The 25,063-nt window shown below is 37.8% G+C and overlaps 1 protein-coding gene and 1 long non-coding RNA gene across 4 annotated transcripts in view; one reads left to right on the top strand and one right to left on the bottom strand.

The window, feature by feature from the left end:
- On the bottom strand, positions 1-23,028 carry LOC126864466 (uncharacterized). 2 transcript variants are annotated; one of them, XR_007689191.1, is made up of 3 exons: positions 20,327-23,028; positions 7,325-18,795; positions 1-7,138 (listed from the first exon to the last, which is right to left on the bottom strand). It is a non-coding gene; the product is annotated as an uncharacterized LOC126864466 (long non-coding RNA). The 2 variants fall into 2 exon arrangements; XR_007689192.1 differs by having other exon boundaries at positions 1-7,557; positions 7,639-18,795.
- Positions 23,029-23,191: 163 nt separating this feature from the next.
- The window catches only part of LOC126864448 (protein Tob1-like), a 120,471-nt gene continuing 118,599 nt past the window's right edge, over positions 23,192-25,063 (top strand). Inside the window, exon 1 of one of the 2 annotated variants that reach the window (XM_050615813.1) lies at positions 23,192-23,756. The gene's annotated coding sequence lies outside the window, so the exon portion shown is untranslated. The other variant, XM_050615815.1, reaches the window with a different exon arrangement.

The following is a 25,063-nucleotide window of genomic DNA, read 5'->3' as shown; positions in this document are numbered from 1 at the left end:
TATTTAAATTTCATTTCAGGTTTATCAATAACAAAATTCAAAGAAATTAGAAAAACGTCATGTTTGTTAATTTTATTAATGCATAATTTATTTAATGCATATTGCATTATTATCAATTTTCATTTTAAATGAAACGACGAAAAAATATTCATTGCCGAGCAATACGTATAATTGCACAATATTATGCAATATTATTGATCAAGATTAAATATTATTGGAGGCAACGTAATTAAGCCAGTAATATTACATCGTTTAATATTTTGCAAATTTGATAGTATGGTTGGCATTATTGTTTCACATCTAACGTCGTTACAGTTGTCACGTGCAATCTCAATACGTACGATATAAAATAACAATTAGCAAAATATTTCATCTCGTTATAAGGCACAATATTAGAATATTTAATATACACATATATTGGACAATTTATTACAGTGACCAATAACATTTAACAATTTCATATCAATACTGCTATTGAAGCTTAATATCCCCTATAATCTTCATAGACACTTCAAACTGTTAAATTTTGTAGGAATTTTACGGATAATTCATCGTTTAATATCATTTCATCGATTACTTTTGTACAAAACATGTTCTTAGTATTAGAGTTACTCAAACCTGAAAAATTATATTAATCAAGCGTTCCACTTCTACCACGTTTCAGTGGAATGTTCCTAAAGAAATAGAAACTTTCTACTCAAATTAAAAATTCTTCAAATACGTTCTAAGTCACAATTCATACAAACAGATATAGTCAAAGATCCATTGTTCAACGACCCTAATTACGTCTAACAATCGAAAAACGCTCGTGCATCGTTCACCCTAATCCACGCAGCTTTCTTCAAAAATTATCTCTGTAATAAAGTCTTAATCGCCATCCACCCCAAAAATCCTTATCGTACAACCCTTACAGCGAACCACTAAAATCAAAACCAGGGGTCCGCGAATCATCCACGAGGAACAAATCCAGATCATTGTCTTGTGGAAAGAAAACGTCTTGATGGGGGGACCGAAGACAAAGTCCGCCTGGAAAGGAGCATTCTGGAGGGGTTCAACGATTATCCAGCGGCTGAAAAGGGGGAGCTAAAGCCATGAATACTAAAGGCACGTTATTAATACCATCTGGCAAAGTCACCGCGATATTAGGAGGGCCGCTTATAGCGGCGTTTTAGCGTGGCCGGTTTATTATAGAGATCGTTTCTAAAGAAAAGAAAGCGGACGCGGACTGGGCGAGAAAACGCAGAGGAAGAAGAAGAAGGGGCCTAATGGTGGAAACCAGGAACGCGCCTGGCTATCCTGGTAATGGAGCCCACCGGTCGCCATTATAATAATCGTAAATGCGAAACTACGGCAGCGTGTCGCTCCTCCTCTCGAAGAGCAGCCTACGAGTTTCTTTAAGGTAATAAGAACGACGATATTGGCCTTTTGCCTGGTTATCCCCTCTTTCAATTCGTAAGCTGGCGAGTAAAGCACGTTGGATATTGTTATTTATATGTAAATGTTATAAGATGATTTGCTATGTTGTTAGAATATAAGAATTCTCTGGTGTATAAACATATTTGATTACAGACGTGCATTCAGCTATTGACATGTAAGTGTTGTAGTTATTGGAGTGTCGAGTAAGTTGGATTTTTGAGTCTTGTCTGATAAACACGAATAGATGAATGAATGAATGATCGACAGATTTGAATGTAGCTATTGATATGCGAGTTTCATAGTAGGTGCACATTGGAAACATTGAATGAATTAGAAGGTATAGATTGTTTAGTTTGGTAAGATCGTTAAGGGTGAATGGATGAATGATTACAAAATTTGAGGACATGAGTGATTAGGTGTTTGATACTGTACATCGTTAGAAAGTTTTCTAGTGAGACGATGCAAGGGCAAGAAATATGCTCTAATTACCTTTCGTCTGATCTGTAGATGCAGATTCGTAGATACGTACGTACTAATTTACATTAAACTCGTATGTCTCATTTTCAAGATTAAGTCGCTAAATGCTTCCATTAATCCACATTTTAACCAGAAAAAGTACGTACGACGAAACAATTGTTTCGATAATGGCTATTTCAAATGTTTCTATAAAGTCGAATTTAAGTTAAAACTATATGCATTATAACTAAGATACGATATTCAATGTTCACAATTATAATTTAACATCTCGTGATTCATTTAAAAAATTGCCTAATAATTACCACTGCCATAGCAAGGTTAGAACATTTTTCACTGAAACATCAACTTCTGACCTCGAAATCTCTCGAGCACGATATTTCAATATGGGAACGAAAGAAAAGGCAAAGCACCTACTACAAGAACTAAGAGTCGTTAAAACAAAAACACGTATTACAATGCTTATACGTTAAAGATACGCCTGGGAACGAGCAAAATTTCAGTTCTTTTTTTACGCTGCAATTGTAAAGGAGCGCTGACTTTAAATAAGCAGCATCTCGACAAAGACAAAAAAATTTCGTTCTCTGGGCGAACGCTGATGAGCTGCTCCAACATTGCCTCCTTTGTCGCATTTTATACTTTTCATTCGCTTTTCAGCCACCTTTCCTTTCGCCCTCGTTCACGTCTTCCGCCAGCTTCTTTCACACACGCTCACGGTGCCTGCGTTTTCAGCATTACGGAGTTTCTAGACCAATCTGGCAATCTATTGTAGTCTACTTACGTTTCGTTGCACACGTAACGTTCGGACTTAGTTCACGGTTTACCTCCACGTTCTTGTTCGTATGCTGCTTGCGTTCGTTTCTGTCGCGTATCGCGTGATTTCTTTCAATACTCATTGAGGTCTTCAGCGTTGACAGTCGTCTATCATTCTATATGAAAATGCTAATGGAACTGTTATGAATTTGATTGCAAAGGAGATTGATGCGTAGCTGACAGTATTTAAAGATCACATAAATAGATAATCTTGCGAAGATTTTATTGTGTTCACAGTAACGTACAATATAAAAGGGTAGATTTAAGAATAAACTAAAAAGATATAGTTTCTATGAATATTGAGTAATTGTAAAGCTTAATAATCGTGAAATACCTTTGTTCATCTTTACTATTGCATTAGAAAGATATGCAGAGAAAATATGTTTGATTATCAACTGCTTTATGTTCTCTCTCCCAGATCTGCTTGCTTTTAATTACCGTTTAAGAATAATAATTTAAGCTCTTCTTAAAGATCACTATGATATTTCTATGATGTTTAAATTACAACAATTTTGGTCGCGTTTACAATTTTTTTGACGGAATTTTGTAAAATGTTTGCTATTTTAGTAGACTTTTTGTGTCTTAATAAAATAACAGATAAATTACCTTCTAATAATATCACATTCGTACAACTTCTTCATTATTTCATCGTTCGTCTCTTGGTGAGCCAAAAAAGTTTATAACTCTAAATTTTTAGAGCAATGATAGCAGATTATGACTAATTTGGAACAGACCCACGTATTACTGGCATATGGCCAATTTCATTCCTTTGCCCTATGCTATTGTTCGTTATTCGAAACAAATAAATTTCAAATAGTTATCACTGTTATTCGTTACAGAGTACTCGAAGTAATTACTTCGAGCGCCATAGCGAAGGATACAACCAGCACCAACTGCTCCTCCATAAAGTAACCTGCAAAAAAATAGGAAGAAAAATTCTTCCACCTTCTGCCTTACTCGGTAGCCAGCCAGAGATAAATGAAAACGTTTAACATAACGTTCTCATTCCAGGTGAAATTCTTCTTGTCGACTTTTATTAGTTCATCCCCCGTTCAGAGCCGACGTGGCTTCTCAACCCGCTTACGCCTATGCCAAGACTATCGAGACGATTCTCTTCCGTCAGCTCGTCTCTAAACTAAGTGATACGCGACCATAAAGCTGCTCTAGCGGGAACACGCAAAATAAACGTGCCCCGGGTCTCGTGACGCAAATTGCACCATCTTCCCTCGGGAGAAATGATCCATTCAGGATAGAGAATCGATATTCCAGCTCGTTCCGGCGCATTGTCGATATTATGACTTAGTAAAAGACGAAGATTCGAAAGCTCGGATTCCGGCCGATTCGTCGAGATCTTTTATGAACGTTACCACCGCGAAATCATGACCAGACCACCTCACTCTGAATCGACACACATACGCGTTGCAAGGAAGTCACGCAATCTTGCAGAAGTTTCTCTGAATCCGTTGCATCGCCTTTCATTCTGAACTCGATTGGCCGAGCGAATTTTTCGTTTGCTTTATCGTCACGCGAACATGCTTCGGGGAAATGCTTCTCTTGACCTGAATCCGGCTCGAAAAACATCGAAGTTTCGGATGATTTTCGAATAATCGAGGCGGGAATCGATTTGGTGGAAGAAGCTTTGAGCTGGATGCGAATTTTACTTTGGATTTCAATCATTGGTTGAATGGTTTAAAATAGAATGTGTTGGGATAAAGCGATGAAAAATGTGTCAAATAGAATATTGTAATAGAGGAAGAATAAATATTTTTATGCGAATTCATACTCTTATAAACACAATTAATGAAATAGAATTTGGGCAGAGATCTGTTCAACATTTTAAAATGTAACTTGTATTTATTTTATATTAATCACCTACGTTTAGGATTCAAACTCGTTCTCATTTCGGCAAGTAAAAAGACTTTGAATGACTTGGAGACGACTTTAACGTGAAATTGAAATGAAAACTCACAATGAATCAGGGAACATCCATTTGTTTATATCGTTTTTGGTTTTAGAACCAAATATGGTTTTAGGAGGAGTAATGTCAGGAACGATTGACATTTAAACAAATTTAGCGGCAGCTGAAACATTTAACGTTAATTATAGCACGCTTTGTAATCTCGAGAGTGCATCTTCAACGGAGTGCTCAACTAATTTAACTCGAACAGCGTACTATACCTGGGGGATTAGTACAAATTCGACACTCGAAACGAAAAGGTCACTTGAATCATAACACGGGGGAAGCAAACGATCCTAAAAAGCATAAAAAAATATATGAATGTCATCTGTGATTGCTTGTATAGGTGGGCGTTTATGTTCCATTTTAGCGAGTGGCTGGCGAATGGCCACTCTTATCAGTAAATATAAAAAGACTATGAACGGCAGGTAAATAAAATGCGCGTCACAAAAAGGACCACCCACTTTTATTGGCATATTTACGATGTACAAAATTGCCATAAGAATATAATGAAAAGCAAATACCTATTTGGCTTCATCGGCGCACTCGTGAAAGATATCGCGACACGATTAAAAAATGATAAAACGAGGCGAAACAAAGCCCGAGTTTATCCTACTTTTATATTTATCACCTCGCAGGCAAACTGCGTCGACTCCGTTAAAAACTGATAAAACCGAAAATGTATCACGGAAAACGTTGCACTATCGTCACGCCTGTTCTTTTTACCAAAAATCTAATAACTTCATCAAACAAAGCGGTAAAACGCAAATACTGGAATTTAGAATAGTGTTTTCAGCGTTAAAAATACAATACCAGCGCAGTAGTAAACGGTATACAGAATACTATAGTATGTATAGTAACAACATTTCGGTCATTGAAAATACAGCATTAATTAATTTAACATAGTATCGAGTGCCAGAAATACGAGTAGCAATACCACCTGCGATATTAAAAACACAATACCACGAAGTACAATATAGAATATGTTACAGTACACTATTAAATACTAATATTTCAAATAATAATTATGTACATATTCCTTTCCATTATATGTTATAAATAATAATAATAACTTGCTTGCCTAACACAACTTCCTAACTCTCAATAGCAAAACCTCAAACGTATAAATCTAAAACGTATAAATCCGAAACGTATAATTTTCCATTCCCCGTATAACAATTCTGGAAAACTACCCTACACAGCAATCGAACCACAAACAACCCTCCTTACAAACTCCTGCCGCAATCGTTTTCCTAACTCAAAGAAAATATCCTTACACCTATTCGAAAGCACGAACGACTGTAACAAAACGAATCGGAACAACATCAAAATAATAAAGGCGAAAAGAAACAAAACGAGAAAAGAATAAAAACAGAGGCAATGGAGAACGAGAAGTAACGAGTCCTTCTCTTTAACAAAGGCAGGTCGTCTCCACGCTTGTTTACTACCACCCTCGCCGGCGACCTGGCAAAAGTCGAGCTCGTGGGACAATCGCGATCGATGTACGCCACCCCCGCCATCCCTCGTCATTCTCGTAGCCCGTTGGTATTTTTCTCCGCGTGCCCCGCAGCTGGCTCGTGACCTAATTCGTGGTAGTAGGCGAGCGTGCTTTCTACGTATCACGCGAACGCCACCCCTATATCCCCTTCTCAGCCCTCCCTCGTCGTCGTTGTTAGGGGGTGCGCGCAGCGGCAACTCAACGGGGCGTTTTCATCATCCCTCCGAGCGAGATCCAACTGGAAAGAAACGGCGGAGAAGAACCGTGACGGACTAACGGAAGAAGCTGCATTACCGGGATAATCCTTTCTGCGAAAGGGTTGAACCCGCTGCTGGCATGGATTAATAATATCCGAAAGGATAAGATCCTGCTCGTCGATTCACGTCCGCGTGTTCTTTTCACGATCACATCGGCAACCTTCGACGGGCCTCTTTCTGAAGCTTTTTCTTTTGACGAATGAAGGTCTTAGGCAGGGATTCCAGAGGGATGCGATCTCGCGTAAAAGAAATGGCGAGTTGATGGGGAAGGAAGAAAATATGATTTCGATTTTCGGAGCTTTATGGGGCCACTGTATGGAAACTCTGATAATTACGCGTGAAATTGGAATTATTCACTGTAAAAATCGTATAATTTTCTAAAATTGTGTAATTTTCTAGAATTATACAAAATTTAATAGTTGTTTCCGGGTTTTGGGAATATTATTTAGAATATAGTTCTCGTTTGGATTCGTCAGAAATATTTGTTATTCTCAATAAAACTCCTAAGAAACGATTTAAATTGATAACTCGTTGGCCCCATCTTTTATTACTGGTATAATAGAAATTTTTGCTTCTAGGTTTTGAAAATTCTATAGTTCTCGTTAAGGTTGATTACAATCGGCACTAAAGGCATCGATAGTGAAACTGTACTGCAGCATTCATTATAAAAATTGCATGTACGATTGTTTTGAATACATTGAGTCCCAAACTCAAAGCTCCGCACTGCAATGCCAAAAGAGAAAGTCAAATATCTTCAAAGATCTTCGAAAACCCTCGAGGCTATCGAAATAACTTGAAAACTACTCTCCCATTGAAATTGCGAGCCACTCGCTTAAGTTTGAGCTATGATAACGAAAAACAAACAAGACCTAAGCGAAAAGTTCAAAAAATACCATTTTACCGATTTACCGTGAAAGAGTTGGAGAAAGACGATGAAAAATCGAAGAAAATAGTGATACCGCGAAGCGTTAAACTTCGCTAAACCATTCAGCCCGCTCTCTGTTCCCGTTTCCACCTCCCTCTCCCTCCCTATCTTCGACTGAAAAAGGGGTATAATCCGACGTCGGTTGCGTGAATCGTCCGCTACAGTGTGCGCGTACAAACGCCGAGTCTCCATCGTAGCTTTCGGGAAGGGAGAAAAGCTGCAGAGATTAAGCTCTTGTTACCGTTGGGCGAGGGTAGCACGGTGAGGGCGGGGGGTGGCAATTCTTTTTCATACTCACGAATGTGCCGTGTCCCGCCAGGCAGAAAGAGTATCGTTTGTTCGCGAACGCTGCGTCCGGAACGGTCGGGGGGTTGGGACAACGAGGGGGTGGATAAGCTGAAATGGTCTGGTGCGTCGGCTCTTGCGATAAACAAAGCGACCTGTCGCCAGGACCGGGTTTACACTTGTTTCAGACGGATAAGGAGCGCTGTGATTTTCATTGAAAATTGATTGTTGCTCCATCTTTTCTTCGGCCTCTTTGTTAATGCATTATTTAGGTTGCAGGCTGACTGTTGTTGGGATCTTTTGTCATGAATAATTGAGGAATCTCGTGGAACAGGGGCCCGTAAGATAGGATTGTGAATTGGGAAATTATTCGATACATGAAGTTTCTGGAATTTATTCTGTTTTCACTCGCGGAGTTACTGCGATTGTTACCAGCAAAAGAGCGAAATAAGTGAACAAGGAGGATTATTTTGACCCTGCTATCCACGACTTGAAATTTTATTTTAATGTACGATTCTGTTACAATTTAATTTAGCTTATATCTATTTATTTCATTCACTATAGCCACTTACGTGCAATTATCGCAAATATCAGTGGAACAGTAAGTATTTTACTCGATGTATCGTTTATGTGCTTGCCGTAATATTCTATCTAACGTGCAAGGTTAATCCTTTAGAAATGAAAATTGTTAAAACATTCTCAGAATTCTAAAGAAGCAATAGTTACTAAGAAATAAATATGTGAAAATGCGTGCGTATGTTCGCTTCTTTTATCACAAATGATTAAGAAAATTTCACAGAATTCGTTTTATTATTGAATTTTGTATCCTCTTTGTTGGAACATCGGCGTGCTTGGCCGATTGCAGAGAACAGGATTCCTTTATCCAACGATTTAATAATAGAGAACGTGGACTATGGAATCGTTATTCGGGTCGAAAGAAGCACTAGCTCACCGTCCACACTTCGCCGCCGTTTAAACCTTTCAGCACATTAAACTCTACTTTACTTAACTATCTCACGGTTCGCCGATTCATCCTAATATAATAAAGTTCCGAGGGACTTTAAGCGATGCAACGCCGTCGGTCCCTTCGTCGCCTAACGATTTCCAAGTAATTAGCATCTGGGAAGTTCCCTTTTATTACTTTCCGATCGCACGGTTCATCTGCCGTGCGAGAAATTATTTATTCCGGAGATAAAGGAATGCAGAAGCGTGGAAACGATTAATCGCATCTACAGGCTAATGAAGCTTTGTAACCTGATTTCGATGTTAAAGTATTGCATGCAGATACAATACAGCAACGGTGGATATTATTTGAAATTAGTCATAGAATAGATAATGAAATTCTGATTAAATTTTTGAGAAAGAGTAGCGAGAATCGAATTATGAGAAACTGGAATATTTCTATAATAATATTCTGCAATAATGTACAAATTTTAATACTTTCAATGTATTGCAATTTTATCATTCGTTGCGTATATTAATATTTGAAATAGCAGCGATCGTGCCAATTATATGCCAACTAAAACACGCATTTATTAATAGAAGAACGATAAGTAGACAATTTAACTAATAGAATAATATAGTATAAACCATATACTATAATTTTTAATTTCACCTTCTAACCGTAAACTTATTTTTAATGGCGTTTCCCGCATACTTGGTCGTTTAAGTCTATGCAATTCTTTCTTAGACTTCTGGGGTTTAAAATCCCCCAAAATTCTCGAATACTCTCCCAAGTTTCTAGAATATCATCCGTTAATTTTTATTGTAACATGCTACCTCGGTCTTTTTAAGCGAAGCAAAATTCAACCAAAAATTAGGGAAGAATAAGAAATTACTTAAAATTACTGTTTGAAAACGACCCAGTATGCAGATGGCGGATTAGGCGAATTTTTATCTGTGGTATCGATTCAGATTTAAAATTAAAACTTAGTTCTTTTCCTTAAATTAATAATGAAGAATTTTAACGATATTCATAAAATATACATATTTCATATTCATAATAGGAATATCATGTCTCAGTCACGTTGAACTTCAGCTGGGGATTTTTTGTAATGAAATATTAAGTGTATGCTCGACGTCTTAACAATCGTTCTATGAAAATGACGTAAATAATTGAGAAGCTTTGAGTCACGGACTAATGGTCGTTATTACACCGGTTCGCGATAATTAATTCATTAATTAAATGGGTTTGCTACGCGGGAACGAGTCCGTTTGATGTGGCTACGGAAACGGCAATTCCTGGATTAAATCTGGCCGAAGGAGGCTCGACGAATTTTGGTTTCCCGGTTGCCAATTATAGCTTGTTTGAAATATAGGGTAATCTGTCTCTGCTCATGTTTAAATATAAATTCGTGTAATCTGTATACCACGTATAAATGAAACCTACGTGACTGCAGATATAAATCTCCAATAATAAATAATAGTATATTAACAATAAATTATCGACGAGCTGAAAATTTCATGTCAAGAGACTGAAAAAAATTATTTCACGAATTAGATGTAATTTAAACAAAATTGAAAAGAGAACTAAACTGGGTTACATGAGATCATCGTGTAACTTCATGACTTGAACAATCATTTATAAAGAGCGGAATCAAAGAAAAACAAATTTAATGTAAAAAGTAGCAACACGAATGCCAAAATATTTGCAAAAATATAATAAATATATACATATGCATGAATACATAAATAAGTCAATAATTAAGAAACAGGTGTAGAGCAGAAAGAAGGAAAAAGGAAAAATTCTATTATTTATCAGAATTTACGAATGCTTCTTAGCTCAAGGTTATAAACCAAACAATAATATCGAAGGTTTTAATAAATTCCTAAGGATTTCCCAGATTTAGGTAGTTTCAGTGTTAAAGAATTTGAAAAATACTAAAAAACGAACAAAGCGTTCTATTTTTCTCAACGAATTCCACAACAAGGATGATTTATGGAAGGTGTACGTTGAAGAACTGAAAGACTCATGGAACGAGATGTCCCGAATTTCAGAAATGATGACGCTGGAGAAACCACAAAGTTGAACAACATGCCCGTAGCAAAATCACGAATCTTCGCTGATCCATAGAACACGACGCTCCACTTTTCCTGAACAAAGAGAACATTCCGTACGAAACAATCTCTGCTACCCTAAAGAACAGAGGCTGCTCTCTGATCAGCGTACTCAGCAAAGAATACTGTTGTTAGACGCGTATACGTTTTGAAAAGAAGCTCCATAAATGAAGGTATCTCGTTAAGGATCATATTTGTTTCACGTACCTTCTACAATTCAGTTCGTATGTATTCTGTTTAATCAAGTGGCAGAAAGTTATATTATTTTGTATGATAATAGCCTCGATCCAATGATATTTATCTAATCTATTACATTACTGTATATTACTGCATTTGTTCCTATATTACATTCAGTTTATATAACCAAGTTACAGGCAATAGAAAATTATATTATTCTGTATAATAATAGTTTTGATCAAGTTTTAGTCTAATATATCAGTATATTAAATAAAGAAAAAGTAAAACCACTATTAAAACCGTAATTGCAACTTATAGGAAACGACATGACGTAATCTATACGTCTACATATATTCGATACCTCACTTTGCAATAAAAATCATTTCGAAGAAGATCTAAAGATTGAAGAAATTAAAGAATTTTCACGAAACTTTTTCTCTGATGTTATAATCTAATAACAAAATATAGAACGTATTTTGCGATCCAAATAAATTCCAGGACTTCGCAGAGGATGAGTTACTCATGATTCCCTGTTCTCCAGCTCGTTTTCTCGTTCTTTTAATCGCCTGATTTATTCACCGCGGTGAAGGCACAATTAAGCATTCCCGTATACGTGATTTAACAGGTGGCCCTGCAATAATTTACTGGGGAATTGGGTTACGTAAATGGCCGGGATAATTAAATGTGACAGGAGGGAAAAGGGTTGAAGTCGAAGGGGTCGCGAACACAGCGACATTTTATGATCTGACGTGTGTCATGTTTCCACGGGAACGATTTGCACCAATTTGAATAAAATTGCCGTTCGCTCCGAATGAGTATCGAACAATGGTCGACGGTTTTGACGTCATTTACGGATTAAAATAACGAGTCGATTCTAGCTGAGGTGTATAAGAATAGACGATAGAATTCCAGCAGGAGTCTGAATAAAATGTTGTTGCGAATTAATCCTGTTTGATGTGAGATTAATTTAAAATTGAGCGAAAAAGCATGTGAAAATGAAATATCGTTTTGACTGAGCCTGATTTTTTATTTTCATGAATTTTTGTCGTTAAAACATTTTTATCCTTGTGACTTTTATCGTATTTTCTCTGTTATCTTTTAACGATATTACCATACTAATATTTTTCAATTTTACTACGAAGTTTCACTACGAACCACTCAGAAGTCAAACTGATCCACTTCTGGTAAAGTTCTTAATTTTAATTATACTAATATAGATATGACTTTTATTTAATCTTTCATAAACCGAATAATTACAATTGATAAAGTTGATATTATTTGGCTTTTACATGGTTCCTATGTATTTGTTAGACAGCTATTTAACATTATATTTTCATTCTAAATTTTATGATGATATATAATATGATGTTAAATAATATACGTAACAAATACATATGAGCCACGAAATAAATTACCAGAACGACGTAATACTTTGCTATTATATTAGAACTGACACAAATTTTAGAACCGACGTTCGACAAAAACCATCAGTGTCGAACAGGAGCCAAAACCAAAGAGAATGGAAATCGCTTTAGTGAAATTGAAACTTCATTTCGAGTTTCATTCACGCGTACGAAAAACTGTTTGACCAGAATTTCAGACGAACGAAATTTATACGTTCACGTTTATTTCCTGTCTACTAAAAGAAGCACGCGTCGCCGATATCGTGTACCATTGAACGGAAGGTGGATCCGAATTCAAATGGCAAAAGCAAAAAATGTGGTTTTCAATCTCCAATTCGGAGAAGGGAAAAAGGCCACAAAGCGATTTCTACGAAGCGTCGATGTCGAACGAGTGAAATTAATTTCGGGGGCACAGTAAATTGTTCGTGCTCGCGGCTGCACCCGCTCGTAGCCTCGGGATTAATTGCCGCCACGGGGACTATGGAACCCGCTAATCTGCCGTTATGAAATATCTCGTTAGTATGTACGCGTGTACAACGACCAACATACGATCATGTGCCACTCGCTATGCTCGATGATATGGTGTTTGCCCAATAGACTCTTTCTGGCGATTTATAATCTGAAAAAGCTTTTTTGTTCTTGGTGATCGTAATTCACCGATATGAAAGAAGGACATCTTGCGTGGAATTTAAATTGGAAGATCTTATTGACTTCTCTTATTTTGTAATTTTTAATCTTTCTGTTTTCTCGCTCTTTTTCTCTCTTTTTTTTTTTTTAATTTCTATGGAAACAAGCTGTGAAGTTTCTTTCCAAAAGAGAACTAGGTCGTAATTTAAAAAATTAGAACATGTCACACAAGATTAACCCACTTTCGAAGATAAAAGAGATACTTTGTCGTATAACATAGACTGGTTTTTAAAATAATTTCATCACCAACTAGATTCTATCTATTCGTGACAAACGTGACAATTCATCGAAGTTATGATTGTCCGATTTTAAGCTCTATTCATTCGTAAGTAAATGAAAAATAAATTGTCACAGGAACGTTGATTCCACAGAATTAACAGATATAAAAATTGTTTTAACCTACATTTTAAAATAAAGAAAGAGAGAATAACTGTGCACCTTATAAATACTTCAAACCACCGCAAACAATACAATTATAATCCAGTCTAACACACATTCGAAAATATTTGTACAATATAAAATCTCTCGACTATTTAAAAATAGTATTCCCATATCTCTTTTATCAAATATCAGATTTTATTCACTAGTGATAAACGTGACAAACTATTCATCAAAGATATGACACCTTAACAACGTAAACTCGGTTGGCTCCAAACAAGCTTCAATTTCACCGACACGGAAAAGCGAATTATTTTGCAACAACGGACGGATCTGCATTTCAGCTCGTCGACGTCCTGGAAATCCCAGCTGGATACGCTGCACTGTTCCTGGATACCTCAAAACGTGGACCTGACACACGCTTTGACCTCGATTATCATGCGTATACAAAAAGGGAACGTAAATCGCGAACGAATAGGAAATTATTATCGATTGTTGGCCAAAGCGAATTTATCAAATTTTAATAGACGAAGACGAATTAACCGATCAATCACATTTTCAATTTCTTATAGACAATACTGTTGAACCTTGGTAACTCTAACTTCTAAGGTTACATCGATTATGTATTCCGATAAATTGACGTTCTAACGAGCTCAATACGTCAATGTAATTAAATCTGAAATAGATTTTTGTGAATATATGCGCTGCAGTCTTCAAACTTTTTGTCGTGTTTCGTTCATCGAAACACTAGTTTCTTCGAATACGTGTCTACTATAACGATGTTCAAACTCAAGAACGTTTCTGCATCTTACACATTTCACGAACAGTGGCAGACAAAAGAAAGTTCGTAAAATGAGAAGTACGAGAAGACACGATAATTTTACAAAGTGGATTTATTTTAAGCAAAAGCAACGAATAAATGTAATATATCGAACAGAATACACAATTGTTATGAAAATGATAAAACGCGTGTCGATTTTTAATTATTTTCTATCCGCCACTATAAAATTATAATAATCCACAGTGTAACGATCATCTATAAACCGACAATATCAACTACGAATTAACGTAATTTACAAAATTCAAAATATAACGGATCCGAATGACAAACTGCTAAATCTATTTCCTTCAAACTACGATGCAACTCAAAGGGAAGAATGTTCAAGAAAAAAATAATACAATGCAGAATCGGAAAGAAACAGCGAGGAGAGTTGAAAGTTAGCAGGAACTTGTCGAGTACGTTTATTTTCCATCTAGTGGCCGGACCCGCATAATCGTCCGGAGGGAGGAGGAGGCACATCGACGAACGCCAATACGATTGCTTTCGAATGTGCACTCTTCGTCGTGATCGGGATGAGTTTCGAAACTCTGGGCGCTTATCGTGGCCCCGTAGAGGAGTCCCGATGGATCCTAAACTGCAGAGGGAAACAAGGGGTCAGGAAATCGAGCAGTAAGGGATGGGTGCTGGCTCCGGAAGCATGCGGTTCGAGAGGCAGCTTATATCTGTCTGCTGGGATCGTGTGCCAGGATGCTGAACGCGTGGTTGTGTGCACGCCAATTTCGCCTGGTCACGGTGAACCGTTTGGTAAAGGAGATAAGGAGCTTTCGATTATTTGATCTCGGGCTCTGGGTTTTCAGTTTAGATGAGTTGGCTTCAACTGGGTAATGAAACAAGCGTGAAACGTCGAAGGGGAGAAGTGAACGACTGTGAACCAGAGGAAAGGAGGTGGCATAATATGGAAATAGTGTTTGGTTTGGAGGGTTGAAAAGGCGGAGAGCAATGGGATGATCGGAACGATGGAGACTGTTTGGACAGGAGAAATAGCTTTGGAATTTATGTGGAGCATGTCACACGTGCATGGGATTTTACATTTTCTTGTGTCTAATTTTTTTGAAATATATTATTGAGAACCTTGAAAGAATATATTACTTCTTTTAAGTTAAGAGATATTAAAAAATATACTGCTTAGTATTAATGTGTTATTTTAATGTGTAAAGATATTTCAAGAAAGGACAGACAATGCGTCGATGTCTCTTTGACTTACCGCAACCACAAGAATTTTCAAATTTCCTTGCTTGCTACGGGGATGTTTAATTGCAACAAATTCAGATAATGCTGGAGCAATTAACTACATGTCAATATAATAAAAACAAATATTAATTCAACAGAAGATGGTTTTATTATAATCTACAGTTTCTCATTACACCTTCCTAGTTCTACGAACCTATATAACTAACTTTGATACTTCGATGTACATGCACACAAGCTTTCAAAAGGGATTACGATCATTCGAGGTAGCATTGGTACGTAACGAGAATGAAACCCAATTTCTCACTCTAATTCTCAGAATTTATGCGACTATATGCTATCTTAATGGAACAAAAGCCATTGTATGTCTCTCTTATGTAAAGCTCGTATCTCCAACTACAGTTAATATTTTGTTTCAATATCATGAACCTTACTTAACCCTCATCTATTCTTTATGTCAACGAAACACATTACTATAAATGTAAACATTCTTATTTATGAACAATACAAACAATCTTATACCCAAATATATAAAGATTCACTTTCTTAATATTTATTTCTATTTTCAATAGAAGAATTTTTTATCATTATGTTAATTTAACCTTGTTGCGTTCTTCATTTTCTCGGCTCAACTGTATTTTCCTATTAGTAAAAAATTTCTTAAGTTTAGAAATAAAATTGTTATTAACATACTAAATGCACAAGTACAACAGATATATTAAATGCACTTAAGTTTGAAAATGAAATTCTTATCGATATAAAAATGTCATTTCATTTGTTAACACGAGATTAAGATTGAAACACAACAATTCGAGAAACGCAACAGAATTAACAGTAAAGAAAGAAAGACAAAAAAGACAGTAAAGAAAGCTCACTAACAATAAGTTTTACTAAACTAAATTTCCTTCAAATTTATTAAAATTTATTGCTCAATACACTGCAAAGTTTCCAGTTTGAAACTTCTCTAAATTACCAGTAACCTGATACTACGACACTTCGTTGAAAATGCCACGCTCCTTCGCCAACAGTACAAGGCCGATTTTTTCTTTTTCCTCGTGATCCGCTGAGTAAATTTAACGTAATAGAAACTCCCTTTTCAACGAAACCTATGGAAACTGGATATGGGTCAACCGAAAAGCGACTATGCATTATCGCGAACGGTGCTGTTCGCAAGGTCGCACTTTTCCCCAGAATAATTGCATGGCCGAAATTCCCAGTACACGTGTTCCGTACCGTTGATCGATCAAGTTCGCTGAGAGGAAATTTCGAGATTAACCTGGACCCGTCTGAGCGAACGATTTACACGCGGTCAGGTATTGAATACACGACGACCGTGATAAGAAGTTTATTCGCAGGCAATTAATATTCAACGGACATCTTACTAGTTCGCGAAACATCGATAGTGCAAATTATTTGTTTCTCCTTTGAAGTAATTTTCCTGTTTGAAAAAAATGTTGAGCTACATGTTAGTTCATCAGAATTTGACTCATTTTTCATTATTAGCCTCCATTTGGGGATTTAAATATTTAGTAAATTAATAAACGAAGCATCATAGTCTAATGGTATTCTCTTTTGTAATAATTTTAATTTCAATTTTCTAAGCGTATAGCGTTCTTTATAGTAGCGTTCTTTATAATAATTTTAATCACATAGAACATATATATTTGCATACTTCATTTTAATTTTGTTTCAATAAAGCAGTCGTGTATATAATGGATTTATTGCAAGATGAAAGAATTGGAGAAGATGCAAGAAAAAAAGAGAGAATATTGATAAAAAAAAGCTCCTCCAAATGTAAAAGGAATTTCGATCAGTCCATTAATTGCAGAATAATTGAAGGTCATCACGTATCACATAGTGTACAAAAGTGGCTGCATATGATCGTCTTTAACCACTTATCTTGCGTCTCTTCTAATATATACATTTCTTTGAATCAGCTTTTCAGTGACTAAATACTATAATTGTCTAGATTAAAATAACAAATAAGACAATTTAAAATATGAAACGTATTACTCACATTTAATAATCTTTCATTTTATTACTGTCAATTTATTCGGATAGTTTATAGCGTCGCGTTTCATTATTAAGGATCATTAAATTCTGCTGTATATTTGAGGGAGAATTATTCTGCATATCTGCCAAATAATTAAATATGGAATTTAGATAAATACTGCTCCTAGTTGCATAGTAGATGCAACAAGATAGGATTGGATAGTAGTGTCCGGAAGTAGTAGATAGAAACAGTATTACGTTATTATACAAACCAGTATTTCATGTATCAATGAGAAATAGGTGAAAATTATTAAACTTTCATGCATTCATTCGTCGAATAATAACATAGATCCATTATAATTTATATTCTAATAACGGGCAATTGAATACCTTAAAACTACTTTAAAAAATGCATAGTTTAGATGTGAAAAGTTAAAAGTTAAAGGTGAAGATACCTGATATTGAAAGGTCAGCAAAATAAACAGTATCATACATTATTCAGTGGAATGTTAGTTCTATGTATACATACTACGCTATATTCTACCAAACAATCCATACTTCAATTTCACTCTGAAATTATGCTAAAAATTGAACTTGATCGTGAATGCAACTGCTATTTATCACACGAGACAAAAGTTCAACAAAAGAATGGTTCAAGAAATTCCCGCTTAAATTACTTCACACTCGCGTTAAAACGTAACACATATGATATTCTAAACCGACAAGCTTTTTCCATCGCGGTAACCAACAGTCTAGCAAATCACAAGCAACGGGCTGTTTAGCATACAATCAACAATCAACAGCGTACAAGGAACACCGTGAATTTTCACGCACGTTAACCGCACCGTTTCTAGTCGTTCCGTTATTCACGCGAATAGCTCGCGAGAGGCACGCACGCCGACCAACGTTAATCGTATGCATATGAACAGAGCGTGTTTCAATTAAATTGCACGTTCCATCGGCGACGCTCTCTTCGCGTATTCGTGAACATGCACACCGATGTCACGCAAGTGTCGTACGCCGCTGCGACATGCGTTGCTTGTAACAAATACTACGCGAACTATCGTAAACCGTGCGATATTTTCAGAACTCCTCTTCGAAAATCTCGATAAATTTTGGAAATTCAATGCATCAATGCTTCCCAATGAGAATCAGTTTAAAATGATTTTGGCAATCGATTTAAGCTTTGTTCCATTTCAAATGTTACATAATAAGGAAGAATATAAAGCGTATCTTAGTCTGTGTTAGGTAGAACAATAACATTTTCCTATGAAGGAAATTCTAATTACTATGAATATATAAATGAAAGGTAATACGATGCCCTAGAAATATTGTATTAAGAATTATTTCTTCCTAAGTACGAATGTTTGACTTACAGCTTAGAAAATCTCAAATTGTATACTTTACCAGAAGAGTTGAATGTTTTTGTAAATTCGTAAATTCTCACCTAAAACAGAAAAGAGTGTTTGTTACAAATATTGAAAATAGAAGATAATTGGTAGATTTAAAAAGTAGTATATAGAGAATAATAATTACATTGGTTTTAAAAATATCTACTAAAAGTATGCAAATGTTTCTGACAAAATTAATCTTGATTTTCATTTGGGTACAAACACTGATCAATTATATTTTCTAAGGATTTTTCAATTTTAATATTTTAATATCAGATGTTATGATTATAATGTTTAATTCGTACTATAGATTCTTACTATGTATAATTCCTAGTAATTCCTTCCTATATGTATGTCATATGTTCATCGTACTCTATTACAGCTCGGTAATTATACAGGATGTGCCCGAATAACATGAACGAGCGAATATAAGGCGATCCTTTATGGAAAAAGTAAGAAGATGTAGAATAAAATTTCTTCGCATAATTCTTCGTTTTCAAGAAAATCAAATTTAAAAACTTGTCAAGTATGCTTAAACTTGGCTAATTACCGACTGGATATGAGTAAACAATCGATAAGAGGTTATCCTAGATGTAAAAATAAACAGAAAATGTGAGAAGAAATTTTTCCGTTTGAAGTTTCATTTTTAAGAAAATAGAGTGTGAGCATATTTGGTCAAAAATTTGTCTAATACACGTGTATCGGAAAAATTTCTGATTTATTCTTCTCGTAGACAAAGCGTCTTATGAATAAACTTTATCCTACATTTTCGATTATTTACTTCTGTTCAATTCAGAATTAGCCACGTTCGAGCGTATTTGATAAATTTTCAAACTCAATTTTCTCAAAAACTAAATCGGAAATAAAAAGATTCTATCCTATATATTTTTCTCATTTTTTTCGTAAATAATCGCTTCACGTTCGTGTAGAAGAAAGAATCACTCCATGTGCCACTTGTACATGTTATTCCGCCGCATACTGCATGTAGTGTTACTTTGCATTACTTGGTTTCATTCTATGCGTTAATTATGTCGTACATTTACTTATATATATTGATGAATATTGTTTATATGTCGAACGTTCATAGCAGTATATTAAAGACCAATAAATAAAAAACAAATAAATTTTTATAGATTCAAAACCTGACATCTGGAACTTCCAAGAAACATATCGATAATAATTTCACTCGAATTTATCTAGAAGAAAATAAGTACACAAGCAGACGAATTTTTCGTAACGTGATAGCATCGGCTAATTCAACGGAGTATCAAGCAATGCCCTTCTCAATCTTCATCACATCTTGGTTTACCGACAAAGCCGCTAAATCAGAAACCAAGTCCACTCTACGTTGGTCGATCGATGAAACGAGTAGAAAGCAACGTTCTCCCGTTGAGCAACGAAACTTCGCCTATCAGCAAAGGCAGGTAAACTTGGAGCTAAAGCACAAGTGGACAGCCCACTTTCGTTCGATGTTCTCTAATTAACGCGCGAGCCTAATTATAGAATTACAGACGGCGACGGTTGGACGTCGTCTGCCAATAGACGGAAACTCAGAATCAACCTGATTCAGCGAACGACGGGAATCACCTTGAGAAGGGTGGACAAAGGCGTTCGAGGGTGACAGTATCGCAGCCTTGACCCAAAACCATCCACGTTTCTCCCTAGTTCGACTCGGCTTAACGGTTATTCCATCCGGAAACTTTATCACCAAAAACAGCCAAAATCTCTGTCTTCGATCAACCGAGAATCCATCGTTGTTAACTGCTTCCGCCTTTATTACCAATTACGTTTTATGATTCCGGAACTTGGCCGTCTTCCGTGGTACAGTATCTCACTGAGAACACTGTTTACCATCGAACCATGTTCGAAGTTATTGGCAGAGCTTAGAGTTTGCAGTTTAAGCTGGCGACAGTTTGGTGGGATACGGTTATATTGTGGATGTTTATATATGACAAGTGTAAATATATAAAATTGTACAAGGATGTACACGAATGCAAAAATCTGTAAAATATCAAAAGTAGAGTACATATTGACACATTTGGAAAATACATTAGAAACATGCATATAAAGTATTAAAAAGTACTTGTAAGGTAATGTCATCACGTTCCTCTACTATTCATTGTATGTATAATCTTAATTAGTATGGCTTCTAAACGGTGGAACTATACGCTACAATCCGAGACTTTGGAATCAGTAAATCTACCATAGACACGAAGAACGTAAACAAAGGAGTTAACTCAGACTGCGGTTGCCTTAGAAAATTTTGTCACAAAACTCTACCGAAACAAAGAAAATTATTGTTGATACTTTTAATACGAACTTCGATTTAATAACAAAATTAACAGAAGATCCGCTATATTCATAACTCAGAAGTATAGTACTTGTATTATGCCTAGCCTTGAGAAATAAGCACATAAAGATGTATCATACACCAGCTGCTCTTCATCAGCAAGCTTTACGAGGTCATTCAAAAATATTTATTACAATATTTCGTATGTATCAGTGGGATCAGCCTCGACCTTCGCATGGTTAAAGAACAACCCTTGCGTCTCCATCACTACGATCTAAATCTCCGTACAAAACGAAACTGCCAACGCTCTAGCGGAGTACATGCAACCGCTTTCGCCGGGCTCTATCAAATGTCAAAGTTCAGTACACCAGTTCAGCTGATCAATATTGCTGGGTGTTCATTCGGCTGCCATTGGCGCACTTTGAAATGCGATTATCTTTCACAGTGAGAATAGACGAGCGGACGGACGTCGTTTGACCTTCGACAGGCATCTTCCGCGGGATTTCAGCCGCAAGGATTCCTCGCCACGCCCAGGCACGCGTAGGCTGAACCCTGAGCACCGTTGAAAGGGTAAAGGGCGCGTGCAGCCTGGAATTCCAGCGACCACCGGCAGGAAATCAATTACGGGCCTTTAAATCCCACGACGACCGGCTTCCTATCGATCTTTGCCTCCCACGGAAGTATCCGCGACTGCTTTGCATCTGCTTATGGAAATCTCGCTACCGAACGATTATCGGCCACAGTATCAATCGGCCGCCGCTAATTTTTCTATTTCGATTTAATAGATGGAGCTTTGGTATTATGGCTTCTAAATGATCCATGATACAATTAAGTAAGTCGATGTAATCTAAAAATCACTACAACATCCATTAATGGGATTCTTGGATCCCGTCGACTTATTTAATTGAAAGAAAATTCGAAACTATGTATGAAAGCGTTAAATGACTTCTTCTAATTGATTGAATCTATTAAAATATAAAAACGATTTCGACCCACAAAACAGAATTTCCAAAAATCTCATATACGAAATAATTTGCCTAATTCATTGACTCACGATACATTATGCATCATCGGCTTACAACAGGCCGCACGTCCGTTAAGCGGTTGGTCGTGGAGCGTGACCCGCCGGAATCGTCGACGAAGCGAGCCCGGCCACAAAGCCGTGGACCACGAAAGGGTCAACGCATTCCATGCCGCGGAAGCGTACCGTTTCAAAGAAACCGCGCGCGGCGAACGAGCGAGCGAGCGAGCAAGCGAACTAGGAGAAACGAGCAGACGGACACGAGGCAACGTAACGGCCCCGATCTTGGCTGGCAGGCAAGGACGAGGTCGCGAGCGCGGCCTAATCGTGTTCGTGCTCGTAGATGTACTCTCTCGTAGTTGGCACAGAGATCTGCAAAAGGGGGTTGTATGCAGCTGCAGAGTGCAGGCGCACCCCCGGGCCGCTCGCGTTATATAGATAATACACGGACGCGCGAGGCGTCGCACGGCAAAGAGGGAGAGGCGAGGAAGAGCGGAACGGAGCGCGGAGGAAGACGAAGCGGAGAGAGACACGAGAGGGAAGAAAGAGAAGAACGAGCGTGGAAAATACATACAGGGAGCGTGAGAGAACCGACAGAGCGACCGAGAGGAAAATAGAAAAGAGTGGGTGGTTACTGGTGCCGGGTCGCGAAACGGGCCGCACGGAGAGGCGGGGAGGGTAGCGAGGATTCGCTTCCGTGTCCCAGTAGCACTAATGACCGCCATCCTCCCCTCCTTCCGTTTACTGCTCCCACTACCGCGCCCTTGCACTCTCACCCCTCCATGGTGCGCTCCCCACTTCTTCTCAGCGCCACCGTTGTTTCCCCGCCGTCTCCCCTCCACCCGTAGCACGTACATCCAGGATGACTCGAGTTACGTCATAGCGCCTAGAGCGTGCGCTTTCCCCCCAAACCCCTCCGTGCTTCGCTCCACACTGCTCTAACTCGTTCGCGTTCTCCCTCCCCCTCGAATGGATCTCTCTCCTTCCACCAAACCGTTGTACTCCCCGACCGTCACGATCAACCCCTCCACCTTATCCGCGTTGAGAATCCAGCAGCGCGGAGCGTATACACACGCTACGAGTACGCTATATATCTTTCCACTATAGCGGCCAGCACTTGGCGAAACCGTGGGGGACCCGGCAGTCTCCTCTGGTACACCGAGCTGTGTGTTACCGTTCCTCGCTTGTTGTATCACGTTCTCGCCGTAATCAGCGTCGACGCGCGTCCGATCTGACAGACCTGTAGTCGCGGCGGCACGTCGTCGTCTACACACGCGCGCACCCTGTATACATATATATATACACACACAAAACTTACGTATATGTGTATATATACGTAGAGGCAGAGAAAGAGAGGGAGAGATACACACAGGTGACCCAGCAACATACACGCACACGCGAACGTATACGAAGTCCGTGCACACATCATCCACCGGCATACGCACCTTTGCGCGCACACGGACCACCGACCAACAGAAGATCCTAAAGGAAGGATATAAGGAGGAAAAATCCGACGCGGGTGTTCGAGCAGTGCGAAGACCAAGGCAATCGCTTGTCGCGTTTAATCGGACACGCGCGATCGCGGCTCTTAAGTGAAAAAGGATACGGGACGCACTGGAGAGATACACGGTGTGGCCAGGTGCAAACGGTCCTTCCAGTTAGTCGTCCGTACCTCGGCCTTCATCATCGAGGAGTAACACGTGCAGGTGTGTATCCGAACGCGCGCACGTGTACGACGTACGCTCGTCACGCTACATACCCGTGCATACATACGTATCACGCTGTGTGTGCGTACGTGTGTTTGTGTGCTTGACTGATTTAGGCGATCGGAGCAGGGGAAGAATCTAGCACGACACAGACAGGTAGGCATAGGCGAGTTCCTTGCAACGTGAGATTTCTCTGCTGAGAAATCAAAGGAACCGAGTTACAAATTAAAGTTTCAGACGGTTAGGCCCAAATATTTTCGATTTGTGTACGATCATGTATAATGTATCGCGTCGTGGAAGTTCGAAAGTGTTTGTTGTTCCTTCAATGTCGGTTTCCAATTGGTGAGCCAATTTTATGGTGGTGTCCTGCTGTTTTTTTGTAAAGCTTGGACGTTTGAGGATAACCAACCGTGGCGAGTGAGTGTGCCTCTTTAAAGACGTGAGTTGCACGCTTCTCCCGCGAGTACACGTTGAAAGAGATCGTTGCGTAAGCATTGGGGGTGAACACGGAGTGAAATCGGAAAGGCTCGTTCGAGGCCGCTTCGAGCTCCAGAACCAGGGATTGTTCGAGGAAAACCTAGTGAAAATGTAATTAGAGTGGATAAACTACGAATCGAGTTTGATTACACATAGTGGATCTCATGGTTCCGTTGTTCTTTTGTTTCGGATGCATTGTCATGGATCAGAACGAAGATCTTGTATTTCTTCTTTCGATGGAATGTTGTTTTGTCTAGTTCGGATGCAATTTATAATAGTTTTTTATTCGTATTTTGATCGATTTATTCCATATAAGCCATAAATTATTTGGCTCCCATATTTTTCATTCATCGTCGTTAGACGATCACGAGAAATTTATCTAATTAAAAGTCGGAGAAAGCATGTTCTAAATACTATCAAACTGCAAAATACAAATTGATAACTCGCATAGTTTCAGTAAAGCGATTTGTATATAGTAATACAGATATATTGCGTCGTTGAAGGTTGAACTATGCATATGATAACACATATGGCTCACATGATGTTTGAATACTTTTTCATACACATGTGAAAATTGGAATATTTTAAAAATTTAATTCACAATAAAATCATTCCGTTTTCATATTGTGAAAATGGAAATTAGTGTATCATTGTCATTTAGTAGGAATTGAAGTAAGGGAAGTTGATGTTTCATCTCATAGAATACAATTCCAAATTGTCTATACTTTTTCGTCGAACATATTCGCTGCTATTCAAATTCTACTCGAATTCTTTGTATTCTCGTTCCATCAGAAATGTTTTTATCTTAGATAACAATGTCTTTTGCAACA

This window comes from Bombus huntii, chromosome 4 (assembly GCF_024542735.1).
Source record: "Bombus huntii isolate Logan2020A chromosome 4, iyBomHunt1.1, whole genome shotgun sequence".
Lineage (NCBI taxonomy): Eukaryota > Metazoa > Arthropoda > Insecta > Hymenoptera > Apidae > Bombus > Bombus huntii.
Note: the sequence above shows the minus strand (reverse complement) of the source record. Positions and strands in the feature narration are given on the sequence as shown.